The 17,469-nt window shown below is 38.5% G+C and overlaps 1 long non-coding RNA gene across 1 annotated transcript in view; it reads right to left on the reverse strand.

The window, feature by feature from the left end:
* LOC135313701 (uncharacterized) overlaps nt 1-17,469 on the reverse strand; it is a 135,921-nt gene that overhangs the window by 48,855 nt on the left and 69,597 nt on the right. The window contains exon 3 of the long non-coding RNA XR_010373238.1: nt 13,412-13,512. This is a non-coding gene — a long non-coding RNA (uncharacterized LOC135313701). The remainder of the gene's footprint in view (nt 1-13,411; nt 13,513-17,469) is intronic.

Genomic DNA, 17,469 nt, shown 5'->3' on the forward strand with positions numbered 1-17,469 from the left:
GAATGATATATGACAGGGTGCAGATGTCCCAGCCACAGTGTGATAATTTCATTGCAAAACTATGTAATGAATTCCATACATTACAGAAACACAAATACACCACTTTAGGTAATTCTGATGAAAAGGTATAATATGGAATGGATAAACAGATGGTGTACCCAAAGGCGTTTTTCGTTTACTGTTGCTCTTTAGTCATTTTGAAATTACTTTATTTGGATTACTGTATGACTATTATTACATCCTTTCTTTTTATATTTTTTTCTCTTAGCTCTCCTGATTCTGGATTGCAGTAGGAGCATTAAGGACCATTTTGCATGTCTGCTCCTGATAGATTGGTTAGCTCCTATTTTCTTTTGTAAACAGCACATTGCTATGCTATATCTCAAGCCAACATTTCCATGACTTCAGAACAAATTGGTCTGATTCTAGAAGCCTTTTAGCTTTATGTAGTTTCTAAATTGGCACATGTTGCATTTGTGCTACTTGAATTAGCAGAAATGTTCATATTTTACCACAGATTATTGGCAAATTTTCCTTTATTATTTGCAAATGGATACTTTGGATAGTGTGTGAGATTCAGCTGAGGCCTATCCATTTCTAACAGGTATATTAAAACATGATTATATGAGGATATATTTTATGATATCATTATTTGACCATATATAAAATAAAATAAAACACCTTTTTACATCTGGCAACAGGTGTTTTTAAGTGCTGTAAGTAGTTAAATATACAACATGGCTTTCCATCACTGGTCTCATTTGGAGTGTATAGTCAGCCCTGCTGAACTGCAGGGAGACCAGTAACTGAGATGCTACATGTAGAAGCTTAATATCTACTCACTGCACCCATCTATGCCTATGGTCTTAAACTGTGCATATGTCCTTGGAGGCTGGACTAAGGCCCGTTTGAAAATAAAAATTTTAGTTCTGCTGGTAGCTGCAGATTATTTAGTTAATATCTCATTGACCTAGAAAGGAATAGCAAAACATTTTCAAATGCTGTTGAGATTAGGAGAAACATCCAAAATAAACTATTATTTCTTTTTAACTGTTATCATCTTGATTCATGTTCCAATATCATAGCAATAATATCAGCAGCATTGACATTCACTTGCAATAAACAGCTTCTGAGGTTATCAACTGCTTCAGCTTCAATTCAGCGCTTAATCACCCACAAAAAATATTTATTGCCTTGGATTCTCCAATGCCATGAACATTACCTCTTAATTATTAACTCCATCTCTAATTTTATGTCTATTTTTAAAGAAAAAATGTTTAGTAATTGAAACAAAAGATGGGAGTGTTGTGAACTGATTTTCTTTCTTTCCTAAAGCAAATGGGTGACTCAATATGGCAGTATTTTTATTAACACCAGTACAAACATACATGAGCACCCCATGTGTTTCAATCACTGCTGCAGTTGCTGGTTTTATTACTAGTTTTAATCGCTTTAATTCAATACAGTTTATATAGTGGTTTGATGAAGGTGCTAGTACCAAGTTCAAGTTCCAGTACATTAAAATGTTAAACACTGGTTACTTAATTTTGGCTTAGTAGCTCCTTGTTTCAGTTTCCACACTCCTATTTTCTATTTCTTAAGCTTTCAAATGAAATTAATCTATTTTGAGGCATATGTTTTTAAATATGGAGATAGTACAGTTCATTCTCTCACGATGAAAGCATCTTTTGGATAATCATTTTTTCCCAAACAGATGCCCAGTTTATCTCACTTAAATCAACTGTTTCTGACTGGACCAGTTCCTGGATGAGTTAATTGAGCATGGCTAAACCCAAAATGCTGGACTAATCAAGGAAATAGGAAGAGGTGATGACTATGAAGATTCTCAGCTTTCAGTAAAGGTGTTTAGTTGTTTACTTATATTCTCACAACAGAAGGAATGTAACAAACTTAGCCCACTGGAAATAATTCTGGATAATCTCACTCCATTACTTTCAGTGAAATTGAGTCTGCTCACTCTACGCTAGTGAACCAACATCTCAGGGAAACAAGAAGGTAATAGCTCATTCATGCAGTACAAAATGAGTGACAGGAGGAAAGGCAGACTGAAAGCTGTATGTCTTTAGTTTTTAATTTATATTAGTAGTCCACCATTAACGTATCAGCTTCTCAATGGCTATATTCAGCAGAGGAAATCAGTGTATTGGCAATGCTGTTCATTAGTACCAGGCAAATGCCCTGCTGTATTGCACACATCACAGCTGTTCATTCATGTTCACTATTCAGACTTGGAAATATTAGTTTGGAGAATGCTGATGTCTTGTTTGACTTCTCTTTTTTCCCCTCCTCCTTTGGAATCCTCTTCTGAGAAATGCATACTAAAAGAAAATCAGATTCTTGGATATCTTAGCTATGAAAGAGGGTAACTTTCTATTCTCAGTGCATTGAATATACTCATCTATCACTTTCTGTGATATAGTTCATAGGCAGACAGCTCATGGGACCATGCATAGAAATCTATCATCATTGCAGTCTTTGTATATTTAAAAAAATAGTAAGATGGCCTCTAGAGCTGATGGTTGGAAATGACCTTTTATGGGTCAGGAACTGTAATACGAATATTTTGGCTAATTATTGATTTTGTACATGTGTATATTATACTACTGTCAAGTTCTGGTTTAATAAGTATAACTAAGATGACAATAACTGATGCAGTTCTTTCTTTTATCAGTTGTTCAGTTGTTTCTGAAGTCTTTCTTTCCCAGGTTGCACCTTTAAATTTGGCCTTAATTTGAAGTAACTGAAAAATGTATCTCATTCCAGATCTTTTGCTACAATTCTGGACAGGAATCCACCTGCAAACTAATAATCTCAGTTGAAATTAACTAGTATCGTTACTGATGTGCCAATAGTGATGCAGCTGTAATTAGTTTGTCAGCATCAGGGAAGAATTTCATTCCTCTAATTAATGTAATAACCCAGTAAAGACTTTTGCAACTGTTCTGATGCCTGTGAACAAAAGACAACAAAAACCTCTAGACAATTAATAGGCATAAACACATATAGAACCTTTGTATTGATCCTTTTGGTCTCCTGATGGAGGGCATGGCAGCTACTGGATGGCATATAATATTCTTCCTAGGGATCATCTCTATTCGTTTTGGATTTGAAGCAGAGTCACAGAGTGATTTCCTGAAAAGTTCACACCTTTCCTGTGCAGTAGCAGGCCAATGGTAAAAAAATTAGCTCAGGCTATGAGAATCAAGAAATGCTGTCAGGTGTCTGACAGCTACTAAAAGTATGACTTAAAATATCCCTGCAATTATATTTCTACCATTCTGTCAAGTTTCCATCTGTCTAAAGTTAACTCCATCCCTTTGACATGTTAATTTTCAGTTAAAAAAAAATAATCTTGTTTTCTTTCAGAAAATAGAAATTACTTAAAAGCTACCAGTCTACTACTTGTAGGCAAGTTTACAGCACATTCATTTCACAGACCTACTACAGAGTGAGTGCTTCCACTATGGAATGGTTCTGCTGATAGAGAAGTATGCGTACAGCTGCCTTCCTACAGCAAGCAGTCCCTTCAGGATGGCTTTGAATAGCACTAAAATAGTACTCTCCCTATCCCCTAACCTCAGTTTGCAATTTTGAAGTTTCAACAGATTTTTTTAACAAACTACTGCAGATAAGTCCCTATTAGAAAAACAGAACCAAAAACCCTGAAACAAAAATCCCTAGCACCTCAAGCCTGCCACCATAAAACAATCTTCTCCCAATACTTTGTTAAGCAGACATGCAAGCAATAGCCTTACAGCTTACACAGTCTGTTTTTTTTGAACAAGGCAGCTCTACTGGAGATGGAATCAGAAAAGAGCTAGCATATAGGAGGAAGAAAAAAAAAAGCCAGGCACTCAGTCTGGGAGATGATGACCCACTAGGTCATATGAGGTTATCAACTAAACAAGTTAGTGGAATCACACCCTGCATGACTAACTAATACGCTTATGAATATTTATTCATATGCGGAGGCAAAACCTTCTTTTTTCTTGTTTTTGTTGCTAACACTGAAACATTTGAGCAGACTTCTGAGGCTAATAATAAAAATAATAAATCTAGAGATTTTGAGGTTTAGTTTTGCTTATTTCCTGTGTGGCTATTTACTATCAGTACTTACTTTCCTGCTATCCATGAAGATAAGATGCAAAGTAGATTTGTCACCATGAATGAGACTAGCACAGACAGGCCTTGAAAGTGAATTTCTTCCTGACTATTCATAAATTAGACTGGTCAGTCTGTTGTATGTTAGCTGTTTTATCTATTTATTCCTGGTCTGGATGTCTTAAAAAAAATGATCTGCAGCCTAATAATAATTTTGGTTCTGTTCATAGATAATTCATGAATGCAAAAAAAAAAAAAAAGATGGACAGCATCTGTCAAAGCTATTTGTAGTGAATTTGTCACACAGCTGTACATGGCAGTCACTTGCCTGTGCATAGAAGACTAAGTGGGTCCTAATCCTCTGTAGGCACATATATATCCCCAAAGGTGGGTAGGTGCAAACATTGGCAAAAAGGAAGCATACTTTTTAGTGGTCGTGGTGAGTGGTGATACTCAGAAATAAATAGTATCTCACTTTTATCAGTGTGAGACGTGTTCAGTAATGAAGACTTAAAACATGGGCTACTGAATGCAATATAAATATTATAACTGATTACAGAAGAGCACAACATCTTTTTGCCCTTCTGCAGGAAATGTAGTAGTACTAGTTACCACACTGCTTCTCTCTTTCCTCCCCTGCCCAGCAGAAAGCTAACCACAGACACCAGATCCATTTCAGTGAAAGTGAGGAAATCAGTAGGTTCGCCCACAATTTTCAGTATTGATGAACCAGCATATGACAAAACTATTCCAGACAGGTTGAGTGTTAATCCTTAAATCCCCATGCATGTTGTAGGACCACCAAGTTCAGTATGATGATTTCTGTCATTAATGTTATATATAAGCTTAAATAAGAGCAACTGACTTGTAGCATCTTCCCCATATGGCCTGGCCTGGTTTGCTATTACAGTGGGAATGTCAGCTAGCTGTGAGACAAGGGCCTTATTTTGACTGTGCTAGATATGTCACCTCACTATCTGGCAGGATATGTGGGTGCGCAGTAATGCTAAAACTATAGGCCAATGACTGTTTAATAGGCTACTAAATCCACGGATACATACTTACACCTTTTTCAGCAATACATCAGGGCAAATTTTATTCTCGAGTACTGTATTACAGCAAATTTTGTAGTCATCCCATGTGTCATTTTGGCAAAATGATAGTAGTAGTGCATGGATGTTTAAACTTTATTTTTGCCACCTTGATTTATTTAGGCAAGTGAGATATCTTTCATGAATTTTAATATAAAAACTGGGTTTACAAAATATAGATGCATCTGGAGGCACCAATAAGGCCTCTTAGCTGAAGCACGGCTATGAAGAGTGCCTATGTTGCATATCTGTAAGCTCTGTTGAGTTTGTGTCTCATCTGAGGCATTGTTGCATAAAATGCATTTCTTGTTTTGAGAAAAATTATTACTAGAGTCTTTAGTTATTTTTAATGCAGACTGGGAGGACCACAGGGAATATTGTGATTTCAAAGTTTTCTGATAAAACGCTTCCCAGCATATGTGGTGAAATACACTGCTATAAGCCTTTATTCATTTATTTATCATGCTGCAATTCTCTAAAAAAAGAAAATACTTATTCAATAATGAGATCATTGCTTGTATGTAGAACTATGTAAAGATAATTTGCCTAACTGCATAGGAGGTCAGTTAGCTATATGGCAGCTTTACTGGTATTCCAAAGCAGTTACTATTTGGCGGGGGGGGGGGGGGGGGGGGGGGAGGGGGGAGCGCAAAGCAGAGCAGTGAATACAGTCTGAGCTTTGCAAAAGGACTTTTCCACATGCAAGATACATTCTCAGTTTAGGAGCTTTAGTTCAGAATGCATAACTGTGTTACAGTAGGTTTATCTTTTTTAAGTACCCAGCCTGTCAGAGGCATAAAAGACCATGAGTTGATCCATTAGGTAATTAGGCCTGATCCTCATTGATGCTATCAAAAGAAGTCTTTCATTTTTAGGAAGACTTGGATAAGGATCTTCTGATCAGAATCTGAGCTACATGTATGAAGCAGCCTCTATGTTGTGTATTTAGTGAAAGGCCTGGCACACTTCTGGGTGCTTCAGAAATAGTAATTGCTGCATATGATCTGTGAGACTCTATAAGTGTGTGCACGTGTGTGTTTGTGTGGTGAGTGCATGTGTGTGACTGAATACAGTAGCAAAACATGACTGGTACCAAACTGCAGCAATTCCTAGCGGGCAGGGCAGGAGCTGGAGGAGACCCATTCCCAAATCAGTGTTACTTTTATTGAAGACTCCACTTGAATTCCCTGCTTTTTTTGACCTTCAACTTAAAAAGTTGAAACAACCATTCTCCCCAAAATCAAACAATACGTTAGGGAAATGGGATAATTATGATTAAATGGAGCAAAGAATTCTAGACCTTTGGGTAAAGAAAATGAGTATTTATAGTTAAAAAAAAAACAGCAAAAAACAACATGAAAACAAACCAAACCCCCCCCAAACCCCACAAACAAACAAAAATACCTTGAAAAGACACAGATTTGCATAGCATTTTTTTTTTCTCTTTAACATTGTGGGATTGTCCTACTATAATGCTTGTGTGAAATGGAGATAGGCAAGAGATGACAAAAAGTCTTTTCTCCCTGTGTTAGACCTCCAGTGTTTAGCCATCCATTACTGGGACAGGATATTTAAAGCTCCCTAATTTAGAGTGGGGTTTTTTAGCTCAATGGGACTGAGAAGATTTTTTCTGGAAATGCAGAACCTGTACATCAGCAGGCTGTTGACTTGCATGGGGCTGAGAAACAATGCTTCTCCATGGAAAGGACAACAATGGAAGGTGCCATGGGGCAATGGTCCAATTACCACTGAGATGCCCCTTTCATATTACAGTAAAATTCTTAAAAGATTGATTGTTCTGCTTGGCTTGCTCCAAAACCAGGGATTAACAAAGTCTGAACAAGTCTTCAGACTGCTCCATCAACACACATATATGCCCCAGGCAAAGTGAATGAATGTAACAACCTACCTTGTATACACTCATATTTCTATGACTTAGTGAGAATCAACTGTATACCATCTCTTTGACATCAGAAACCCAGCCATAATTAGATGATAAATTGAATGTGGACAATAAGAAGAAAAGGAAATTATCCTAGTCAAAAGGAACGCTCTGCTTTTCTACAGAAAGATGGCGATAAAGAACAACAAGGTAATATAAACAATAACATCCAGAAGTTAGGCATGTGGTATTCAGTAACAATGTCCCCTTTAGGACAATGAAACAGAGAAGATAGAAAGTTTAAAAGATTCTACAAGAGTGGAGCATGGAACCTGGAGAGACAGGGCAGACAGTGCAGGGACAGGTAATGTCTAGTTACCATCCAGTGATCTTGTAAACTCTAAACATGATAACATGGGAGTTACCTGGTTCCTTCCATTCTGATTTTTTCTTTTTTATGAACAGAATTTAGGGTAGCAGGTTTTACAGAGACATGAATGCAAGACCTGTTTCCAACTTCCCCTGAGTGAGTGCCAAACCCAACCTGTTTCACACTTCCAATCCGCAGGCTCTTTTTGATCCCACAGACCTCTTCTGGTGCAGCATTAGCTCATAATGCTTGGGTATAGCTTCTGCCTCCCCAGGGCACCAAGCATTGGAAGTCCTTGCTGCACTTGTAAGAGCCAGCCAGGATCCTACTCAGGGTTCAAATAAGCCACAGCAGCAGAATCTGAATGAAACAGCTAGTGCTGAAATGGGAGTAGGATTAAAGATGCAGCATTGCTACTTCTAATACCAGTAACATCAATTAGTTAAAGGTAGAAAACACATAACTTTAACAAAAGGCCTCCCACAAAAGTAGTTGAGTAGAAATGATTCTAGCAAATGGCAATCAGTGTGCTCAAGTCCTGCTATAAATGTTGGTCTAGTCAAGAGATGCAGAACTTTTGGATAAAGTCCTGTAAGAGCCTGAACTACTAGTGTTCAAACAAGGATGAGAAGCATGCTAAAACTACAACCATGGATATTCCTGAAGCATGTTTTGCCCTGTAATTCAGTAATATTTGAGTACCTTCAGACCCATTTTCCTATATATCTCTACTGTTCAGTTTATTTAAGCTGAGATCAGAGATCAAACTCAGATATGCTCTTCTGTATAGGGATACATTTTCTCTTCCCACTGCCTGTAACCAATATGTACCTGGTGTGAGTTCCTCCCCTATTTATTCCCTCCAGAGAAGGAAAATAATGAAATTTGACTCAGGCTTTTTTATGATACAAAAGATAGAATAAAGATTTTTTTTTTAAAAAAAGTATGATCTGCTCCATGCATACGTTAGAGGATACTAAAAGAAGTCCCCGAACTTCTGCAGAATTAACAGTGCTGGCATAACTCACTGTTAGATCCTAACTCCTCCCATATACCCTGAAGTCATACCACCATCACTGCTAGCTTTTTTTTTTCCCTGTGAGCCGAGAGGAAAGGGAGCCAGGATAGAGGTAGATGCCTGAGGTCCTGTGCTGTATATCAGGTTAAAAATGTGCCATCTTGTCCACACAGCCAGGGACCAGATCCCTTTCCCACTCACCCTCATCAAGGTGTAATCCCTTTGCCCTCTTCCGTAGCATCTTCATAAGTCCAATGGCAAGGACTTGTTAGCTGGGGAAGTCAGGATGGGGTCTGAGAGGAGCTATGGGTAGGAAGCTCTGACAGCAGTGAGGCGCCCTCTGTAAGCTAGAGACTCCGCTCCAAAATAATTATTTTAGTTTGGCCCAGACTGTCTTGAGGACATGGCCGCATGGACCAAAACAAGGCCATTAGAGTGACCCGCCTTCAAACCCCTCAAAATCTTCCCATGCCAAATCTGGAAATGAACAGAGCAGTAAAGCTAAGGAAGGCTAAAAAAAAAGTTCTCTCTTCTTTCTTTTTGGTGATGGATTATATTAGGGAAGGTGCATTATTTATGGTGAAAACAACAAGCTGCTGCACTGAAGTACAGTCCTGAAGTACATGCATGAAGTAGTGAAAAAAACCCTATTCAGTTTATACCATACATATTCTATTTTCTGCAATAACATGAGATGCTTCTTTTTTCACCAACAGTTATGTAAAATCATGTAACCTGTTGCACGTGCCTTTCTTCTGTCCGTCTGCTAACTCACACACTTTCTCTTTGAACAGCATTCAAACTTCATTCCCTAGAATGTGCGTAATGTGCGAACAAGCTGAGACAGAGGCTGTTCTGGTTTTGGTTCATTATAGGCACATGCACGTGTGTGTATGTAAATATATACATTTTCTATTACACACATAAACACATAAAATGGTGCAAACACCAATGTTAGAGGGCTCAATAAGAAACTTTTACATGGGGAAGGGAGAGAATCCAAGAAGCATGTTGTTAAAGCAGACTTCATTCAACAGGTCATTGCAAAACATCTATCATTCAAATGGTGATTTGATACATACTCCTGTTTTCCTGGCAAGATGTCAATTTGTGACACAGCACCACAAAATGAGGAACCAAATGAAATACAATGTTGAGATTTTGTTGTTGTTGTTGTTAGAAGAATAATAACAACAGCTTTAAAGGAAGGGAGGTTGTCTTTTCCACTGTGAACAAAAGAATCCATTTCAGGAATAGCTCTGGTATCAATAACTTCACCAAGAAAACTCTGAAGTAGCATCAGCTTCTGCAGAATAAAAGTAAACTATGTCCAAAAGGCGAGATTACAAAGGCATCTATGTTAATACCTTCACTTAAATAACATAATGTGTAATGGACTCAGGCCCTATATATGGACCCTCATATTAGGTAACTAGAACAATGCCGATATGGTAATGATATACCAGATGACAAAATGTATAATTTTATATAAATATGTATGCGTGCATGTGTATAAAAATAAATATATATACACATAGCCTATCAGAAGGCACACACACACACACACACACACACACAAACACCCCATGTATATACAAACACACCTGTCAGGTAGCGCACACTCATTAGCCATAATTAAGCATAAATGTTCTGTAGACATCTCCTATGAGACATTTCACTAGCTGCAAGTATATTAATTTTTAAATGTCCATACAGTATTTTACGCTAACCATGAGGACTCTATTAAAAGTTGTAGACAGACCTCCACAATTTAGAATTTTCTTCGTGTTACCTTCATTACAAATGTCTTTGCTCCTGGAAGAGCTGCCAAAGTATCAAACCAGCTTAAAGGAAGTTGCTCAGATGCAATCTTTAGGTAGGAAGATACAGAGTTCCTATACTATGTTGCTTTAAAAAGAAATAAACCATTTTAGATTTTACACTTTGAGAAATCCCAACACCTTTAGGACACTGCAGAATCATAAAAATGAAGAAATATTAGAAAGCTTTTGTATTTGGATGCTTGTTTTCACAGGGATTTGGTTTACCTTCACTCTATGTTTCCTGGTTGATAAGTAAGAGAAAAACACCAGTAGTCCAGAAGCAGCAGCAGCTGCAGCAACAAAAAGGTCGTGAAAAGTAAGTGCTATGCAAATAAAGGAAATAAACAGATCATTTAAAGCATAAAAGGAATAGAAGAAACAACCATAAATCAACATGCTTGGTAAAGAAAATTAAAACAAAGGGCAGTTTGAAACAAATCAAAATGTCATCAAAACAAAAAAAATGGCAAAACCATAAAGAACTAATAAAATAAACAGTAATTGGAAGAAACTGCAAATAAAAATGGCACTAAGAGGAGCAACAGGTGGTTGCTTTTGTTACGTAAAAGACTGAGTGGAAACAGAAGCTTTTGGATTTCCCCAAAAGATAGGAATGCTGCTGGACCACTGGCCCTAGCTTGTGAAACTGTAACAATAAGTAACCAAACCATTTCAAAGTTTTAATCCAAATGTGTTCAAATTTTCTGACAGTCTGGATGCAAAATTGATGTCTGTTTCTTCCATTTCTATACAAAAGAAAAAAGAAACAAATCAATCCCCTTCCCCCACCCCAAAGCCAAAAGTGTTGATTTAAACACCTCAGGACCCGACACCCAACCAAATCTTTGCATGTGTCTCTTGTGAGTGGAAATCAGATTTCAAGTCTGGACACAAACTGGTGCTCAGGGCTGTTGGGGTTACCCTGCTTGGGCTGTGGAGCAAGCTCAGGGAACTGGCTCTAGGCCTGCGGAGGACAGGACGCGATACGAGGCTCTATGAGAAAGCCCCCAAATTATAACATAAGCACCATGAAGTGTGCAGGGAGAGAAGAAAATGATTGGCTAATAAATGACTGAACAGGTATCACTTCACTTCTAACTAGACACCAGCTCCTAAAGGAGGAACTCACCAAACTGATGTGGTATCTGTTTTATTAGCTATTGCAAGTAAATGACGAAGAAACAGTTGTGACCAAAATTTGTGAAATAAGCTTAAATTAATAATAGGCCAAAGAAAGGGCCTGAGTTGGGCAATACACAGACAGAGGAGAAGGGCTGCTGGCATGATGTGTTGCTCTATAATGGCTTAAAGCAAATGGTAACTTTTACAAAAATTGTAGAGTTGAGTTTGATGTACTGTCAACACCAACGTGAGTAGCTGCATGCTACCCTAAGTTCCCTACCTGAAGTTCCCTGCCTGAAGTTCCCCTGACGCCTCCTTCCAACAGGCCAGCTGTCGTGGCTGCCTTCCACGTGTGGTGGGCTGTGTTTTGTGGCTGGGTGAGGCAAGCTAAGCCTGCATCTCTGGTGAGCTGCATCCTGCACTACCATTTGTTACCAGCTTCAAGTGGCTGTGCAACACCTGCATGCTGGGCTAAGCAGGCAAAACCCATCTCACACTAGTGCAAAAGAATCAAGCAAAAGAGATTCAGGACTAGGACTACAGTTGGAATATGTTGCAGATCTGGAGCCATTGCCTAAGAACAGAAATAGATGACTAAAGTAGCTGCACAGTAAATGTTCATCAAGCCTACCAGAAACCTAACACCCTGCTTCAGCCGTTTATTTTGCCTTTTTTTAAAATATATTTGTTCTTAAATGGCCCCTAAACCCATGCTGTGCAGTAATTTATACAAATATTCACAAGCAACTCTGCACTCAGTATATATAATTTTATTGTTTTGACTTAAAAGTCACAAGACTGAAATAAAAATGCACGGGTGGCACTTTGCCATACTGCCCCTAGAGAACGAGAGGCTGTCAGCCTGAGCTCTCTGCCAACAGGTTGCTGTGTACTAGACTAAACTGAACAGCAATAAGTCTACACAGCAGAGCTTTGCTGAAAGATGTGATCACACCTCCTAATGTGACTCCATGGCTCTGTTACTTACAGCTAAATTACATTATTATGACTTCATTGTTGAATCCCAATTCTCCTAATTATAGCCTAGAGATCTATTATTTGATTTTGTAACACCAAGTGCTTCTTTTCTAAATCATGTAATCTCTTGTAGCTTATTAATGTCAGGTTTGTGCACACGCAGGGACTTGGTTGTTTGCCAGGCAGAATCAAATTTTCAAATTTTCACTGTGTTATGTTGCAGGGGTTTGCTTGTTACAATCTAATTATATTGGCACTGAAAGCAAATTTATATTATAAAGCACTTTAACTCTTTCACGGAAACATATTTGCATATGTAAGTGTCTCGCCATTGGTCTATTAGCTTTTTCATTGGGAAATTTTTATGGGATTGTGTGGAAAAGAATAATAATTCTGAAACCATTAACTGTTTATTTTCCTTTGAAAATGGGAATGTTTTTATTTAAAGTGATGCTCATTGTAATAAATCCATGAGTTAAATGCAAGTTGGTGCCACACATGAAACTGCCTTTAAGCTTCATAATGACAAAACTGGAAAAATGGAAATTTATTGTTTTATTAAGTGACATAAATTTTAAAATGCCATTTTAAATTGAGACTCTATTTCTCCAGTATAAAAACTGTCTGGCAAGTGGTTTAGGTTTTATTTACATAATTCTCAATAACGCTAAGTAAAGTATATTTGGTTACAAGTAGAGTATTTTATAGTATGAGCAAGCTTTAAAGTCCCAATAATGAGCATGTCATTAGCTTCTGTTGAATTCAATGGAATTTGAAGGGACTCATGATCCTGCAGACTCAGAGAGTGAGCAAGAGTGAAATAAGAGACTACAAGTCTCAACGATCGTGTTCCACTTGTCATATGACGGTTGGGCCATGAGTGGTTTTAAAGCTCTCTTTAAACTACTTGGCTGTGTAACGCATTCTCAGGGCTGCAAGGGCTGTACCCTGGTCTGCTGTTCTCATAACATAAATAAAGGGCTGCTGTTTCACTTTCTCCCTTACCTGCTGTAGCTGTGAGTGGCTCCTGAAAGGCATGGGTCTGCACCATCCCGCTCTCCCAACAGGCTTCCACTTCTCTTGCATGAGGTCAAATGACTGTGTGGCTGCAGCATAAGTCATACAAAGGGCAGTTTGGTGATTATGTTTTTTTTTTAATTTGCCCTGCCCTCCCACCACCACTGTCAATCAGATCACTGCTTTGGACTGATTTGCTGTGCAGTCAGGAGACTGTGCAGCTCAGTCCGATGCAAGAATAAGGGCAAAGCCTGCAGCTGGGGCAGATGGAGAGAGGGGAGAGCAGGGCTACTGCTCTCAGCAAGAGTTTACATCTACACTGGATTAGGTATAATAAAAAACTGTACCCCAAACTGTACTTTTAATTGCCTGCCTCCTCCAGCAACTATGACAGATAAAAAGCAGCTAGCCTATAATGTGCAGCCTCCCTTCCCTGTTTCTGATACTTGGCATTTTGTTGGTTCTGCATTACAGTTAGATTTCCACCATACAGAACAAAATGTTCGATAGACGATAATTCTGCTTAGTATGTGATATCTTGTGCTCTGCCATCAGAGAAGCAAAAGAAGGGATCAGCATTCAGAGACAAGCCTAGGACTGAGCAATTTGGGGAAGATTTTGTCATTCAGTATATATTTACAACAGTGTTAGTGGAATGGGGCACAACCTTTGTTGCTGTAGCGAGACAGATGTTTACATACTAATATGAATATGGGATCATGATGAAGAAAACATATGTAGACACAGCTGCCACTAGAAGTTAATGGACTGCAAGATTTACTGCCAACAGAACAGAGTCTGCTTCTGTTGCCCTACCTAAGTGGGCCTGGATGTTTAGCCCACAGAATTCAATAGAACTCCTTCCATTGACTTCAGTGGACTCTATTGCTGTATGCTCCAGGTAGCTGAAGCATTCTTTGATGAACCTCAGTAAATACTGACCATGATACATGAAATACGGATGTGTTTCTCAGAACTAGAGTACTGTATTGCTGCTTTATTTCTCCTTTATAGGGAGAAGCCTACCCTCCATTTTTTTCTTTCCAGATGCACATTGAGAGATACTGACCTGATATACCAGAGACTTTGCTACTAAGCTCATTGGCCTGTCATTTGAAGAAGATCCCTATCTTTAGTTCTGTGCTTCTTGTTAGATTTTCCATTTATTTATCCAGTCCATGGTCACCAGACCAAATAGCAGTTGACATCTGTTTATGCAGTTAGTGCTCCTTACGGAATCAAATCCAATGTCAGTTCTACTCAGTGAATAATAAAGTGTAGCTTTCAATGCCTATTAAAAACACCCCATTGGTGGGCTTCCCTGCTGAAGAAATGTGTAAACTCTACAGCCAGATTTAATGGGATGGTTTATACATGGATCAACTTACACTGCACCTGAGTACTTTTAATATTTGCAAAGATTACCATTTCCATTCCAAGTAATTATCTGGAAAGAGAGGTGCAAGAACAATTACTTTTTCTATATGTTATGGTGGCTTTTTCTATATATTTTGATTCTGTGAAAACATCCAGGATCACTATCAAAATGGGCACCAGTCAAGTGAATAACAAGAATAAAAAGAGATTTTCTTGAGAGAATAAGATACCAAGGGGGAAAACTGTTATCAAGATACAGTGGATCAAATGGGCATTATATGTATTAGAAATCAAATGTTAAATTTACTACAGTTGCAGGAATTTTAACATCTTTGAGCTGATCCCTGTAAAACCCAGGCCTGCTATTTAAGTTCATTTAAAGCTGCTAAAATGAAAAGAGAATTGCAATTAGAATTGCAGTGCAAGTATGTTGTGGTTTAACCTGAGTCAGCAACCAAGCACCACACAGCCACTCGTTCACACCCCACCCGTGGTGGGATGGGAGAGAGAATCAGAATGGCAAAAGTAAGAAAACTCATGGGTTGAGGTAAGAATGGTTTAATGATTTAAATAAAATATTATAAAATAGATTACTACTAATAATGGTAATAATAATGACAAAAAGTGAGAGAAAAACAAAATCCAGGAAAAACAAGTGATGCAACTGCTCACCACCTGCCAAACAAGGCCCAGCCAGTCCATAAGCAACAATTGCTGCCTCCCGACCAACTCCTGCATTTAATATACCAAGAATGATGCCATATGGTATGGAATATCCCTTTGGCCAGTTTGGGTCTGCTGTCCTGGCTGTGCCCCTCCCAGATTCTTGTGCACCCGGCAGAGTACAGCAAGATGAAAAGTCCTTGACTGAGTATAAGCTCTGCTTAGCAACAGCTAAAACATCAGTGGGTTATCACATTATTCTCATGCTAAATCCAAAACACAGCACTATACCAGCTACTAGGAGGGAAACTAACTCTATCCCAGCTGAAATCAGGACAAGGTAGCACAGAGGTCTTCTGAGTTTCCCACACAGTATGTTTACCCACATACGCAGATGCTTATTACGCAGCAACATAAGCACGATGAAATTTCAAAAAACAACTCTTATGTCTTCTGTGGCGTAAGTATAAGAGCTTTGACCAAGGAAAGCAATAGTCCATGATAAAGAAGCAATGAAAAGCAATTACACAGAAAATTACCCTTCTGTAAGGGTGTTTAGTAAGAAATACTGATCTGTGGCCACTTAATGTAATTTGCAGCAAATCATTGATCAAATGTATGGATACATCTGGGGGTCCCTCTTATTATGCTATTAAAGTAGCATATCCAATCATTTTATTTAGCTGTCTAAGAAGGAGATGTTTTTTTGACGCAAAAGACACTCTAGAGCTTAGATTTTTCCTTGTGGTAGATTCATAGGATTATGACCAAACAATGGATTGTGGTAGTTCTCCATTACACAGTTATGGAGCAAGTACCTGCCATGTTTGCCTATCCAGTTTATCCTCCTAATCAAGTCACACCATAATTGAAGATTTTAAAACAAATTCAGTGAAACTTCTGGAGAAATAGCCCTAACAGTTTTCATTCTGAACTTCATATCAATCATATCAGCTGCTCAAGCACCAGTTTTCTTTTGCTACAAATATTAATGAACTTTGCTTCTTCTGTTTTTTATTTCAGCACAGTTGACACTGTAGATGTTTGTACTTTGCCCTTCACTTTTTTTTCAGTGAGGGATGTGTATACATCCTGGCCTAACCACATATATTGATACACTTCATTCTTTGGAAGTAGCAAAGGCAGATGATACTACTTGCTGGTAAAGCTGCAGATGTTTGACAAACTGGAACAGAAGTAAGGTCTCCTAAGCCCTAGAGCTGTGGTTTCCTTGTCGCCTTTCTTACCATCTATAAATATGCATTTGATTTCTGTCCATTAGTGTTTTGTCTCAAAACTGTGCTGTTCCAGCTGGATTTAATGCATGTGCACTCATGTATATTTTTCTGGGAAACATATTTAATATACAATCAATTATTAAATAGGAGGAGTGTGAAGAAATTGAACCAAAAGGAGACACCCATACAAAACCAATTTTTCTTGGCTGCATGACTCATTAATGAGCCTTACTCACTGCTGCTATTGTGCTGAGTACCTTATAACAAAATACACAGGGTTAATGGCTGCAGTCGTAGTGGGTTTAAGTAAAACCACAGCAGGTGTGTGCCTTTACGAGGTGTTAATGGGGAGACAGGTGCATGTAAATATGGAGCAGGAGGGCACAGGTATGGCCAGGAGAGAGGGCAAAGCAGCATGACCACAAAGTGCTCTAAGAGCAGTTACAGAGTTAAGCGCTAATTGTGCTGTGGTCTTTGATGCTGGCAATTTAGACCTGAAAGACTTCATCTGTAGTAAAACATTCTGTGTTGTTACCCCTTCAGTGGAGAGGCTGGCACTAGGAAAACTCCGAAGATAACTCTGTTGCTTTATGTATTTAGCTAAATGAGTTTTCTTAGGAAATACTGTGGAGAGTTTTCCCCAGATTAATCACTGGTTCCTAACTTGGTGCATGTGGCTCGGGCACACAGGTATGCACAAGGTGGTCATTATCTCCACCTCCCTTGCACAGAAAGCATTTATATGAATTCTCTTGCAAGAAAAAAACA

Source organism: Phalacrocorax carbo, chromosome 5 (genome assembly GCF_963921805.1).
Source record: "Phalacrocorax carbo chromosome 5, bPhaCar2.1, whole genome shotgun sequence".
Lineage (NCBI taxonomy): Eukaryota > Metazoa > Chordata > Aves > Suliformes > Phalacrocoracidae > Phalacrocorax > Phalacrocorax carbo.